Genomic DNA, 13,870 nt, shown 5'->3' on the forward strand with positions numbered 1-13,870 from the left:
ATTCAGGAAATTTAATAGTGTATTTTTTTCCCCAAACTGTTTGAAATATAGTCTCGTGTTACCAGGTGTGACTGTCAAACACAACCTTTTGCAGATGCGATTTTGTTAACAAAGCCATTATTCAAGGTAGTTTAGCAATGAGGTTGATCCATAGGGCTTCGGTTTTGTTACTGAAAACCAAAGCATACTTGCTTAATTATTGTTTTGGTGTTTCCTTTATTTTTAATAGTATATTATGTTTATTTATTACATGTGCATAATAGTAGATTTATATTAGAGACTTAATACAGGAAAATCATGGGGCTAACAGACAACACCCACTTACAACATCTTGTATCACTGTTCCCTATCATGCAAACAGAATAAATCACAGGCAGTCCTTTTGGTTTCGGTTTTGGTGTAAAGTGAGTGCTGGCTGTAGCGGGTATGGGGGGTGCAGCGATGCCCCGGGGACCCAGGTGTTTCATGCTGTCCCCAAACTTCCTGTTTCTTTAGTCCAAGATAATACAAATGTCAGATCAGTTTATTTTTCCTCGCAGTTTATTTGTTAGAGCAGATTTGAATGTACTGGTTTTGCTAACAATTTTACATCCATTGAGTTATCTTAAAAGCATATATGTTTCAGCATTTTGCTTTTGTTCTGCGAAAGCAGCTTGATTTGGATTCTCTGGGGAAAGCTCAGTTTTTATTGATATTAAAAATACCCATTTGATTGCAAACCTCAAAGTGGACTGGATTCAATTTAATTTACATAATGGTGTCTTCGGAGACAAAGATTGCATGTCCTTTGTGGCATCAGTTTGTGGATGTTTGTTCCTAGCATGTGTCAAGTTCAAATTACAGGGTTTGTCATTTTACTCGTAGGCTAAATGTTTTGACTTTACTGAAGTCAAATATATGATATGATTATACTCATTGTCTTCATAGTCCCTGACCAGTGTCCTTGCTGATATGGGATATATCCGATGTCCCGTCTGTCCATGCTCCCATCCAGCACCCTAATCTCGAAGAAGAGCCTCCAAAAGATCAGGCATAGGCCCCTTCAGTGCTTTTAACTCAAGTTAAAACTCCTCCTTGTGTTCCAGTTTCTTCTTTTCCATGCAGGACTTTTATCCTTCTTTCCAAACATCTGTGCTTGTTTAGCAAAACTTTCTCATGTTCTTCTCTTGTTGTGTCAGTAGCATCCTTCCCATTGTCTCTAACAGGAGACAAAATAGAGACAAAAGCTGTTCTCCGAGAGGTTTTATTTCCCTTCGTATTGACTGTTCGCCTGTCTGTCTGCTTCTGCTGCAGGTTGAAACTGCCTGTGAAGTTTGTTGGAGCCTCCATGGGAACAGGTTCACCAGGCTTCACAAGACAGTGTTAAGAGAACACCCTTGTGGTCTGTGTTTTCACATTTCTGTTTGCAGATGAAGTCTTACATGCGCGGGAAACATTTATCATCAGTAATTAATAAAATCAAACAGGGTGTATTCTGGACCTGATGAAATCAACTGAAGTCCACGAATGGGATGTCTGCTGCAGACTTTGGAGAATTACACGTGTACTCCCATGCTTTGAGGTGGTTTTGCTATATTATTATTACTGCTTGTGTTCCTGCAACACCTAAGGGTCAAGCCGTTTGCTTTGCTAAGCACCTTCTAGTTGCACACCCGGAGTAAAGAGGTCCCTGTGTGTGCCAGCAGAGCCCCTGCACTCAGCGGGTGGTGGAGCACAAAGAAACCATACGACAGATAGATCAGTGTGGCCAGCAGGTTTCATCAGGCACCAGCAGCCTAAATATGCCTTTTGTTGATGTGCCAGCAAAGGGGAATTTCTAAAAGGGATTTAAGGTTGATAAGGAGGTAGTTCTATGTATATATGAGGAAGCACTTTCCAAGCTTGAGGGCCCCATGAAAACGTTGAAGAAGTGCTCCCAGTAGGTACTGGAATCTGCCATTGTGGATGGGATGAAGGCAAGAATCGGTCTCCACTGAGGACTGATTGGTGAGACAAGAGAGGGAGGTGCTGTCAAGGGCCTTCCATTCTTGTATTGAATATTATATTGTATTTTATCGGGTTTTCGGAGGGACTGGTCCTGGGCTGGCCATATTGAGAATTGCAATTGACTAGAAAGGTACCGATCTTCAAAATTCCTATTGATTTAAATGGGAGTTAATGCATGTAACAACTTCAGGATCAAGGGCCAATGGTGATTACTCTGTCTTAATCTTCTTTCCCATATCTAATCAAAATCTTAGTTCTTTAAAGCATCCTTGCTTTTCTCTTGAAATTATCAGACTGTCTTTATCCTTGTTCAGTTTCTAATTTTACTTTCATTTAAATGCACTTTTACAATGGCCTAGCAAGTACTAATCAAATAAACTTTAAAAGATTGCTCCTGATTAAATTATTTTTAATAATGAGTTCCTGTTACCAGGGAATACAGAGTTAAAAAGGTGATATCAGTAAAATTAATTAGCATAAGACATGCTGGACTGGTAGAAGTGACTGGATCTTAATCAATAGCAATATGATTACACCCATGCAGCAATTATAAATTATTTAAAACAGTACCCCTAGGTTACTGAATAGTTGCCTTTAAATTAAATTCTCTGTCAATAATTGATGCAAAGAATTAATGTGAGAACACCTTCAGTTACTGAAACTTTTTTAAGGTGGCATAAAATATTGAACTGTTGCCTGTCATTAGCAGCCATCCTGTCTCTTTGTGCAGTACCGCTCTTTACTAAATTGGTCGAGAAGGACCTCCAGAGCATGAAAGATGACTAATGATTCCGAATGCGGTGTTCACTCTTCTACTAAGGACACTGACACTGAGAAATATAAATTCCATGTGCGAGAGGAACTAGAAACTGATGAGGCCGGTAAAGCTCCGTTTTGCTACTGAAGCAGTGAAACGAGATATGGTTTTGCTCAGTTTTTAGATCTTGTTAGATGAGGAGCATCAAAAGAACACAGACTGGTGTGTGCTGATGTGCAGTGGTGTTGAGAAGACTGTTGATTTGTTATGAGCAGCAATTTTCGTCCTGCAAAAAACCCCACGATGCTCAGTCATATATATATGAGTGGGGAAAAAAAAAACCTTCTATCATCTTCTTTGGTAATATTTAGTAATTATTATCTGTGATTCAGCGTTTTGTAGCAGCTGGGATACATGTGATTTTACGTCTTTCAAGGGGCAGAAAGAAGCGATATAATAATTGTGATCTCAGTGAGGGCAGAGAGGATTCCATTGTGTCTGTTGTGGAATGTGCTGTAATCTGGGTGTGCATGGGAAGGACGTCCACGTGTGAGACTGACACCGAGACCTGATCACTTCTCTTGCCAATGGCCACTCTTCTCGCTGTGTAGAAGGAAGCTTTTTGAGTACTCTAGTAAGGATTTTCTAGGTTAATGTGGCATAATTTAAACCAGTACATTTTCAGAGAGCACCACATTATGGTGTGCATTTTTAAGATGAAAAAATAATTTAACAATTCTCAAAAATATAGGGGTACTTAGAATGACATGATTATTGTAAAAATCCTACATTTGGAAATATTATGAAACCGTAAGATTTTACTTTATATAAATCAGAATGATTATTGAGGTATTGACGTAAACTCACAGAAGTCGGGAAGCCCAGGGTTGAAGCCTGGAAATGGGAGACGGTGTTTGCTCCTGCTTTTTGGCTTTTGCTTGCTCACTGTGGCGAGCTGGCAAAGCTACACTGATGTGTGGACATGGTAGACATAACGTAAAAAGAAAGTCACTCTTCTTGTCCAGTTTCCTCTCATTTTTTACTTTGTGTCCAAAATACTCTGTTATTCTTGCTGCTCTTTTCATGTGTCTGCTTTCTTGTATCTCTTTTCAACAGAGCTGCTGCAGGGATGAAGATGAGTATCACGCTACCTAGATTACACCCTTAATTTAAATCTGTGTTTAAGAACACAGTTTTATGTATTAGCACTCACAAAATTACACTTCGGGGAATTTATTAAATGAAGGGACACCAGACTTGTCTTTTTTTGGTCTGTAACAGCTGTAAAAATGGCATGTCAGTGAAGGTTGTGATTACCAGTGAGAAGCTTTTGGAGTGCACCATGAATGAGTAAATACAGACCAGGGCTTGGGCAAGTGCTAGAAAAAAGGAAAATTGATTTATTTGCAGGGTTTTTGAATGGTGCAACAGAGACATATTGAGTGTTCACTCATTATGGTATGGTATTTCTGATTTTCTAAGCAGAATCCTTTGACAAGGTTTGGGATAGATGGAGTGGATGCAATATTTAGGTCAACATTTCAGAAAAAAAAATTCAAATCCAAAACGAAATCCAGATTGTGCCACAGACCCCGTGGCACAGGGGAAGGTTCTTCTTTGCTTCTTGTTGCTGTTTGAAGCCTTTGGTCCAGCAAGCGTCCAGCTGCTTCAGCCCCTCTGCGTGCTCCCAGGAGGTCTCTGAGTCATGGTGGGGGCACAGACATATGGAAATCGTGAAGGTAAAGGCATTTTGAGCTCTAGAAATCCATAAATTTAACTCTGGTGGAAGTTTGACTCCATTCTGAATTGGGCTCTTTGACATAAATGCCAAAATTTAGGAGCACAAGAACAGCGTAGTGCTATCAATGACTCCCACCCAAATAGGCAAGAGAACCAATGACAAATGCTGCATAAAAAGGCAATGGTCAGGTGAAAAACCAGGAGCTTCTGACCTTCAGATCTCCCCATGCTACGGAATTACTACACGGCCTCGGGCAGTGCAGTTACATTTCTGCACCTCGTTTTGCTCATCCATGAACAGCAAAAGGTTGTGCTGCGGGTGGAGATGTGAGTTACTTGGTTAAGAGCTGGTTGGCATTTGAAAATCTAAGGCTAACTCTGTTCCCTTGCTTATCACTCATTGAAGGTACCTGAAGGACATAGTTTAGTGCATAACCGGTCCAATGTGCAGTATATTTGGCTTTTTCATACTGAATACTAGCAAATTGAAATGACATTTATATAATTACAGACAAATCATATAATGCCTTAAATAATAGGCTTAAATTAACAAAATTGCAAACAAACAAAAAACCTGCTGTGTGATCGCTTCATTGGTTTTATCTAACAAATAAGGAACAACAAGGATGTGATTTGCCCACTACTGTTTATAGTTTGATAAGAGTTTGCATTTTACGGTTTGATGAGAGTTTGCATTTTAACACATAGGAGCCTCAGCTACTATGATGAGCTGACTGTTTAGTCAGGGTTTCAGTCCGACCAAGCACTCCTGTGTGCACAGGAAGACACTGGCTCTGTGTTTACCTCAATAGCTACAGTTTCTGTGTCTTACTCATAAAGTGACTTCCATCCACACTGCATCCACTTTTATTAAAGCACGTATCAAGTCAATAGACTACCTGCACAAAGTACATTCAACAGCTGATGCTTAGTTTCACGTAACTAAACAGTACTTGTGTACATGCTTGTGGTTTGTCTAGCTGCTTGTTCTTTTTCTCTTCATACTCACCTCTTTTTGCCGTTTTCGTTCTGTTAAAGTCTATCATCCTTTGTTGCTGCAAAACCAACAGCAGTTTCTCCTCGCTGCAGTGCAACTGCAGCATCTCCCTCCAAAAAGGATTGCGACATCTCTACAGTTTAGTGACTTGGAGACTTGGCTTCACTTGCTCAATTTTACTTTTCAATCCTCGCAGAATGAGAAACTGAAATGGTTCGAAATCTTCAGTCGTGCATTGGCCCTGACTTGCGTGCAGGACATTTTGCATATATCACTCTTAAGCTGATGAGCAGTTGCTCATTTTATGGATTTTTAAGCAAGCGTGGAAAATATTTCTGTCTTAAATATGAACATTTTCCCTGCTTTCATTCTTTTTTTAATTTTCTTCTACCTCAACACACAAATTGCATTTGCTTTGGGAAACTAAAATGAGCTTGAACTGGGAAGCTCTATTTGAAAACATTAAACAAAAATATATTTGAACAAGAAAATAGAAACATTAAAGAGTAAGAATTAAAAGCCCCATAAATCCCAGTTCATCCTTGTCCACTCCTGCAGAGCAAAGGATCAGCCCAACAGAAATGCAGCTACTGAAGCAAAACGGCTCTTCGTTTCACTGACGTTAGCCCAAGTGGAAAATAAAATCTTAGGAGCTGGTTTGCTTGTATTTTTCCTGTTCTTACTTGGCTTCACCACACTTGGTAGCAGATAATACATGGTTTTGAAGGCAGCCTTCTGTCACAGAGCCTGGATTAATGTTCAACTTACCACAATCTGAAAATTCTCCTTATTTTTCTCTGGAAAAACCTGGTTAATGTGTCCAGGGCACGTCACTTTGACCAGCTAAGACATCGTGCTTGGACAGGCTACTCAAGGGTTCCTTTTGCCTGACTGGTTCTGTGGGAAGGTCTGAGTGGGGTGGAAAATGCCATGATAAATAGGATGAAATGAAATTAGAAAACAGAACAAGAAAGCCTGATTGAAACTGTGTATGACAAGTGTTGTTTCTGCTTTTCAGAAACGTAAGAAATCAGCCTTTCAGACCTCACAAAGATCTCCGGCTTTCCATGCCAAAGATGTTTTGAGAAACTGGTGACTAAATTTGTCCAGGATTTGTAGTTTAATTCTCAGAATTTTCATTGACAATCTGATTAATGGGTTCTTTCCATTTATCGTCTATCTTAAAGCTAGTTTTACAAAAAATGCAAAAAGCATACTGTTCTGAAACATGATTACGTGACCAAAACGAAAGCATATGTGAATTGCAAAATCCTACACCTATCAACACTGTGGCTGCAACCATATTCTTCCCGTAACACTGTGCCCGTGTCGATTTACGAGAACACGTATGCATACGTGTACGTGTGCGAGAACTTGTGTGTGTTACACATCAGTGTTACTGCTGTTCATGAAAAAATCAATATGCCTTGCTTGAATTGTTTCCATAATGATCGTACGTATCAGATTGGTGTTAATGTGTTATATCCGGTTTTGGAAACCACATTTCAAGGTCTGATAAATTTGCCAGAGGAAAAAATGTGCTTAAAAGAGCTATTAACTTGCCTGATAAAAGTACTAAACGAAGTCTGTAAAATTACTATGATTTTTATTGTCTATTTTTTGAATCAAAATGTAGTTGTGTGCTGGTTTAGGAAGTGACCGTTCATAAAGGTTAAGAGTCTAGAGTAGGGGTGTCAAACTCATGTTCACCGGGGGCCGCATCAGCTTTGCGGTTGCTTTCACATGGCCAAATGTAACTTTAGGACTGTATAAATGTGGGAGTAGTTACATTAAAATTCCATTTTAATGGAGCACCCCTCCATGAACACAGCTGCTTGTTGTCCTGAGAAGCAGGTGTTGCTTTTGCTGCTTTTCACACAGGGAAACCAAGTCACTCACAGAGAGCCAGGGCCAGCTTAGGAGCAGCGTTTCGCTCCTGTTGTCAGCGAGATACTCATTTAGTGTTTCAGAAACTAGTTCTGAACTTGGAAATGGGACAGATGTTTCCAGCAGTGCTCCAAGGTGCAAGAGTTACGGGTGTTGGGGGCACCAGGTGGGAGGCTGGTGAGGCACTGGGGGCTCATGGAGGTCCAAGCTGGGAACTAGACAACCCTTTCTCTGTCGGCTGTGGCTCTTTGAAGGCAGTGCAAGGGCGCTCTGCATGATGGGGACATTCCTGAGGCAGAGGAGTGTCCTTGGGGTCAGATGGTAGCTGACTCCACTCTTCCTGGTGGTTTGGGGTGATGCCCCAGGGTGCCAGAAAGCTGCACGTGCGATGGAGAGGCCTTCCTCTGCTTTGACCTTCCAGACTTTTCCAAGTTGAGCGACCGAAAGTGTGTGGAAGTCCCCTCTGGTGTTTTGCTCAGGGCACACTGTCTGTTCTGGATAGCTTTTGTTCCAAGCTGTTTAAGCACCTCCCGTAGCCCCAGGAAGTTTGTCCACGCACAGAAGGAGCCCCCGATAGATGTAGGGTGACAGGGGGCTCCTGCAAGATAGTGCAAATCCGCACCAGTTTTCCTGTGGGTCTGCTGCCTTTCCAGCTGACAGCACTAAAACACAGCCCTGCAACAGCCCATATTTTCACAGCTGTGCAAACATCCCCGGTGACATTTTCAGTGATGCCATGGAAAGCACTGACGGTTTGTACACCACCGAAATGTGCAAATGGGCTGGTGGCAGGGCTGGGATCAACAGTCATTGCCAGAAAAAGAGCAGGAAGCGAAGAAACAGCAGTGTCAATATTTTAAAGAGGATTATAAAATAGGGAGGAAAAAAGATAACAAAAACTTTAAGAATTCTCTTGCCGTTGCCCCAAGGGAGGCGGTGGAAGGAGGAGGCACTGGGCAATCTGTCCATTCCTCCTCGTCCGACACGTATGTCTTTAAATTAGCTTGAATTCTTATGGGTCATCCCCGTAAATACCTTTCTCTTGGTGTCCTGGTTTTGTTAAAAAGAAGACCTAGAGATCTAGGTGTAAAAAGCAGTATTCATATTCATACTTGTGTGCCTGTGGTCACGTAGAATTGCCGCTAAGCTAAAAGTAGAAACAATTCCTATAATACTTGTATGAAGGAAAGAGAATTTTGAGTTGACTTGTGTATTTCCTTCCTATAAAGGTTTGAGGAGCTGAGCTTGGTAGTCTGTGTGCTTTCAGAAATGAAGCCTGAGTATTGCTTAATGCAGTTTTAAATTGTGTATTCAGTTTTCATATGACATAATTCAAGCTTATTGATTACTCATATAATTTGTCTAATCTGAAAGGACAGAGAATGCTGCATGAGTGATTTACCTCACTAGACTGAACTGTAAATACTTGCAGGTTCAATTAATTGAAAAAAAATTCAGCCAGTAGGGCTGAGAACACAAGAATCAGCTTGTTGATGATTTGTGAACAGAAGTAAAAGAAGGGTTAAGAAAATTAATTTGTTTGTTTGGAAGTTGAATTCAACCCCATATAGAAGAAATGTTGCTGTACAATGAGGGAAGCTAGTGGAGAACACATACTGTTATAATGGTAAATTTGTGCTGTAAATTGCGTGAAAGGATGGTCATATGTGTATTTAAATGGGCAAAGTAAATATTTGGTTATAGCTACAAACATTTCAAGGAAGAGTAAATAAACACTATTATATTTACACATGGTAGAAATACAAAGAAGATTCAGAAAACCGCAAGAAGAATGACATGAGATGAGAAAAGCTGTTTTGTAGGAATAAATGTACAGCTCTCAATCTATTTAATTGACCAGAGATAGAGCTGGGAGGTGATCAGGTCGCCATCAGTAGCTACCTACCAGGGAAGACTTCTGAAGAACTGTTCTTTCGGCTTATCAAAGCAGAATATGATCCAGTACTAGAAGCTTAAGCCAGGCATACGCTGAGAACACACAGCATTTTTAATAGCAAATTTTAGAACGACTTATGGTTCATTCAGTTTTAAGAATGCAAACATCTGTTGAAAGCCTGTGAGGAGCTGCAGATTGGATGCAGCAGTTTCTTGGTGACATTCTGTGGCCTTTTGTGAGAACCAGAGAGGATTATCTTAGAGATGACTTTTTGTCCTTGTTACCTGTGAATACAGGAACACACAATAGGATAATAAATAGCTCTACAGGCCGGCGTAACATGGGTTTATGCCTTTTAATTCTGCAACCTGAGCAATTGCAGAGTCAAAAATACTAGACTGGGTAGCAGATATTTATAATAATAATAATAATAATAATAATAATAATAATAATAATAATAATAATAAAACATTCCCTTCTCAGCATAATTCAGAGGTTATAATGTTATCCTTATGGCCATACTCTCAGATGTGATCTTTCCTGAAATGGTACATGTGGCCAAGGAACAAAAGGTGCGTTGAAGGGCCAGGAAGTGCCATTTAAACACCATCTACCTGAGATTAGTTAAGACACAGTGCCAGAAGTAGAGACGAACAAGTCTTGCTACGATAGAATTGCAACTTTAGGGGGAAAAGCGTACGGGCTATTTATTCGTATTTAAAACCCCATAGCTGGAGTTTCCTACAAATAGAGAGAGGGACAGCATGGATATATAGTGTTCTGTACCCTCCTGGCACCAAGTGAGAGCTGGGACTGGTGGCACCATATGGCCCGTTTATAGCCTGGGCTCCAAGAACCCTGGGGACCGTAAGAGGCCCCGTTGCCCACCGGGCTCTGCCTCCTTCGGGTCGTGTCCCTGAGCCCTGGCAGGCACAGCAATCCTGTCAGCGTAAGTGCAGCCTTTGGTCCTTCCCGCTGAATATAGCAAAGAGTTGTATTATGCATCAAACATGCGAAAAACATCTAAGTACCTGCTGTAGAGAGCATCAGTGGTATAATGTAAGCGGTTTAACAAACCCAGTAGCTGCTCACAGGATGCTCAGAATATGGCCACGGACACTTTAGGGTATGGTATTTTCTGCACTGACACCACTTTCTAAACTGCCTTTTTTTCTCTTTTAGTTTTTTTTCTTTTTCTTAGTATTCTGCATCTCCAGTTTTAAAGTTTAAATAGATCTATACTTTCCCCAAGGAGTTATGTGCAAACTAATATTAAGATTAAAATCTTTTATGTTTGTTCTGTAGCTTGAAACAGAAAACCAGTGCATAGTCTGTTTTATCCCGCTGGCTCTCTAAGGTTCAGGTATTAACATAAATACAGCCCATTAACACTTGTTCCTCTCTGTCAGGACATAAATTAAGTCTGCAGGTGTTCCATGAAGCTTTACCCTTGGTACTAATTAAGCCTTGATAATTAGGTTTGTTAAATTCAGGCCTTTAAGCTTATATTCCCTCTTTGGGTTGCCAAAATAGGGATTTGCAATATACAAGACCTGTTTCTGCAGGTTTTCCGGGGGGTTTTTTGTGTTTTTGTTTTCAACAAAACCACAGTCATCATAAACTCTTCTTTAGTTTGGTGCTTAAGATTCAAAACCTGTGAGGAACTTGGAGATCAGCTCGTATTTCCATCAGAACGGTGTCTTTTGCTGGCGCTTTGGCAGAGCACAGCCCTTGTGGTGGAAAGTTTCCAGTCCGTATGTTGAGCACACAGATGCTTCGAGTAGATAAATGGCTGCAGTTCCAAATGAAATAGCATTCAGAAATGTACAAGCTGAGATCTTGAAATGATAATAGTAAAAAATATGTTTAAGAACAACAGAAGTTTAATTTAGCAAGTGTATCCCATATAGCAATGAGGCTTTCCTTACAGAGAAAACCATATAGAAAAAATACCTCTGGTTCTTGTGGGGTGTTTTAAAAGGTCGTGTTCCCAGGTCATATGGTCTCAGTGCTAAATAAAAATAATAATTAAAGAAATGTAGCTCAAAGGGAACCTCCTGGGAACAGGGTTATTTGTAATACATGCACAGAACATTAGATAGTCTAATCAAAATGGATTTTCGTGCCAGTTAATCTCTTCTTTTTTGTTTCTCTATAAATATATAGCCCATCAGATCAAATGTTTGATAAATGTCATTTTTCATCTAGAACAAATGAAACCGCAGCTACACTCGATTAGAGGTACTTTCCACATTGTTCATTGCAAGCATGCTAACTTGGTGCTAATGGCTTTCATGTTCGGGGCTTTTTTTAATCTATGGGATATTAAATAATATCATAGTTTTAATCAAAACTCTTTTTCTTTTTTTTAAAGGAAATAAAATAAATTAATAAGTGCTGTTAGAGACTTTCAGCCACATTAGGTTCTCATCCTTCATTTTATTTAGTGTTTTATTGACCAGCAAGCCACGATTAATCATTTTAAATCAAGAGCTACGTTTTTGGTAAGCAAAAGGGTTTTATCCAGACGTAGCACACAAACATGCACTCAGGTTAACCTGCCTAATAAGATGTTAAAGTCTTTTGATTTCTACTAAGACACCGTTTAAAGTCTGAAAAACTCTTCAGTTAACTTTCTTGAGAGAATAAAAAATACTTCAGGTGCATATTTAGACTCTGCTACAAAAAGGATTTAATGAAGAATGTCAGGAAATAAGCGAAAGAATATCTGTTCAGTATCTGGGGTGGCCTTCAGCTTGTTTTCCCTTGGAATGGTTCTGCTGTAGAAGAACCCCGCCGAAGGAGAGAAAATGCAAAGTTATATAATGATTATTGTTAAAAGGCATCACTTCTTATTGCAGATAATACTAATCTCACCTCATAATTTACAGCATTTCTATATTCATAATGAGAAATGGCATGATACATAGTACATTTCACAGTAACAGTGTCCTAAATGCTGAATTAATTGGCAGATTTTTAATGGTGGCCCCATTGAGGCATATAACGATTGACAAAATACTGTAAGAGAAAGTATACTTGATAGATTCCACTTATTAATAGGTCAAAATCATTAGAGAGATAATGTATGAGAGGAGCTACATTCGAGTCCTCAATGTTTTGACTTTTTAGCAAGAGGGAGGAATGTGAGCTGGGCTGCTGGACTTCAAGCCTATCGTCGCATTTAGAGGGGGTTTTAATAACACTTCCAGTTCTGCAGCGTTTTCCACATTAAGGAGGAAAAAAGACTGGTTTGGATATATAATTATTGCAGTGTTTTTAAGAGTCTGGCCACCAATACCAGTAATAAATCTGAAAGTTGTTGGAAGCGTAAAGTAGGTCTCTTCTTTCTTGTGTGCATCGGCTTGGCTTCAACTTTCACATTTGTGCGTCTAAAGCTTCCTTTTCAGTAATTCAGTAGGCTTTGTTTTTTTATCAGGAGCCTGCAGTTCCTTAGGTTACAGGAGAGGAGCGCTTTCCCCTTTTCAGGCTCCCCCAGCCTGCATTTTGCTTAGAAAACAGCAGAAAACAGCCCCAGACTGCTCAGCCATGGCATGTGTCTGAGCGAGGGACATTCATATACCCCACCTTCCATACAATAACTGGCATTTCATGCTATATTACTAAAAACGTTATTAACTAAGCAAAGAGTCGTTGCTGTTTAAACACCTCAAGGACAAAAGCGTGACAACTTCTTCCTTTATAGTGAAGTTTTGCACTGCACATCGTGCAGCTCCGTGTGGGAAGGGAAGACGCTGCAAGGGCTGAAAGGTGGATGGAGAGCTGGGGGTTAAGGCATTTCAAAATGTCAGGCAGCTTGTTATATTGCAGTACATCATTCTGTCCCCGGAGACTGCTGCTGAGGCCCAGGCCAGAGCTAGAGAGAGAGCAGAAAATTTGACACGAGCTTCCAAATTTTCTCTTTAGCTCTCTTGGGCTGCAACCCATATGCCATGGTTAAACCATCAGGCTTTGCTCCGCTGAGACCTTAGGACAAAGCAACTCAGTATTTCCTTTTCAGTGAAAGTGACTGCTCGTTTCCTTAGCAGAAATCTGTTTTCCCACCCACTGTCTTCTGAGATTGAAAATAGCTGCTTCTTTTTTCCCCTAAATAGAAGGTTGTCTTGAATTGCACACTACTTGTTTTGCTGCCCTTAACTTCTCAGCTCAAATAGTAGTGGAATCTAACAGCAGATTTTAATGAATTAGAAAGGGCGTTGGTATTTGCATTATACAATTGTTTTGTTTCCCAAAGAGGTGTATAATCACATCTGAAACAGCAGCAGCATTCGTGGACATTCCTCCAAACCCCATGTTCTCAGTTTCATTGCGATATATGTCCAAAATGTATGAGAGTGATTCTGACCACATACATCCAGGCTTTCATTTCACAAAAACACACCCAGTAACTCTATTCATAACTTTTTCCCTGGGTTCTTAATCTCACGTGTTCAATAGTTTATTACCAAACAATGTAAATATAGTCAATTCCAGCCTCATGAAAATGCAGTGAAAGAAGCAGTCCACATTTTTAGTTCTGTGCATATAGCCAAACACGTTGAGGTTTCTGTTGTCGTGTAATAGCTTAGTAATTTATTATTCCCAC

At 40.1% G+C, this 13,870-nt stretch overlaps 1 protein-coding gene across 4 annotated transcripts in view; it reads left to right on the forward strand.

Annotated features, from left to right (window-relative positions):
* WWOX (WW domain containing oxidoreductase) overlaps window positions 1-13,870 on the forward strand; it is a 471,250-nt gene that overhangs the window by 303,451 nt on the left and 153,929 nt on the right. The window contains exon 9 of one of the 4 annotated variants that reach the window (XM_065028520.1): window positions 1-13,870. This exon is cut by the window's left edge and continues 81,071 nt beyond it; it is cut by the window's right edge and continues 40,165 nt beyond it. The exons of the other annotated variants lie outside the window; for them this stretch is intronic. The gene's annotated coding sequence lies outside the window, so the exon portion shown is untranslated. 4 annotated transcript variants of the gene reach the window in all.

The sequence above is a fragment of the Columba livia genome, chromosome 13 (assembly GCF_036013475.1).
Source record: "Columba livia isolate bColLiv1 breed racing homer chromosome 13, bColLiv1.pat.W.v2, whole genome shotgun sequence".
Lineage (NCBI taxonomy): Eukaryota > Metazoa > Chordata > Aves > Columbiformes > Columbidae > Columba > Columba livia.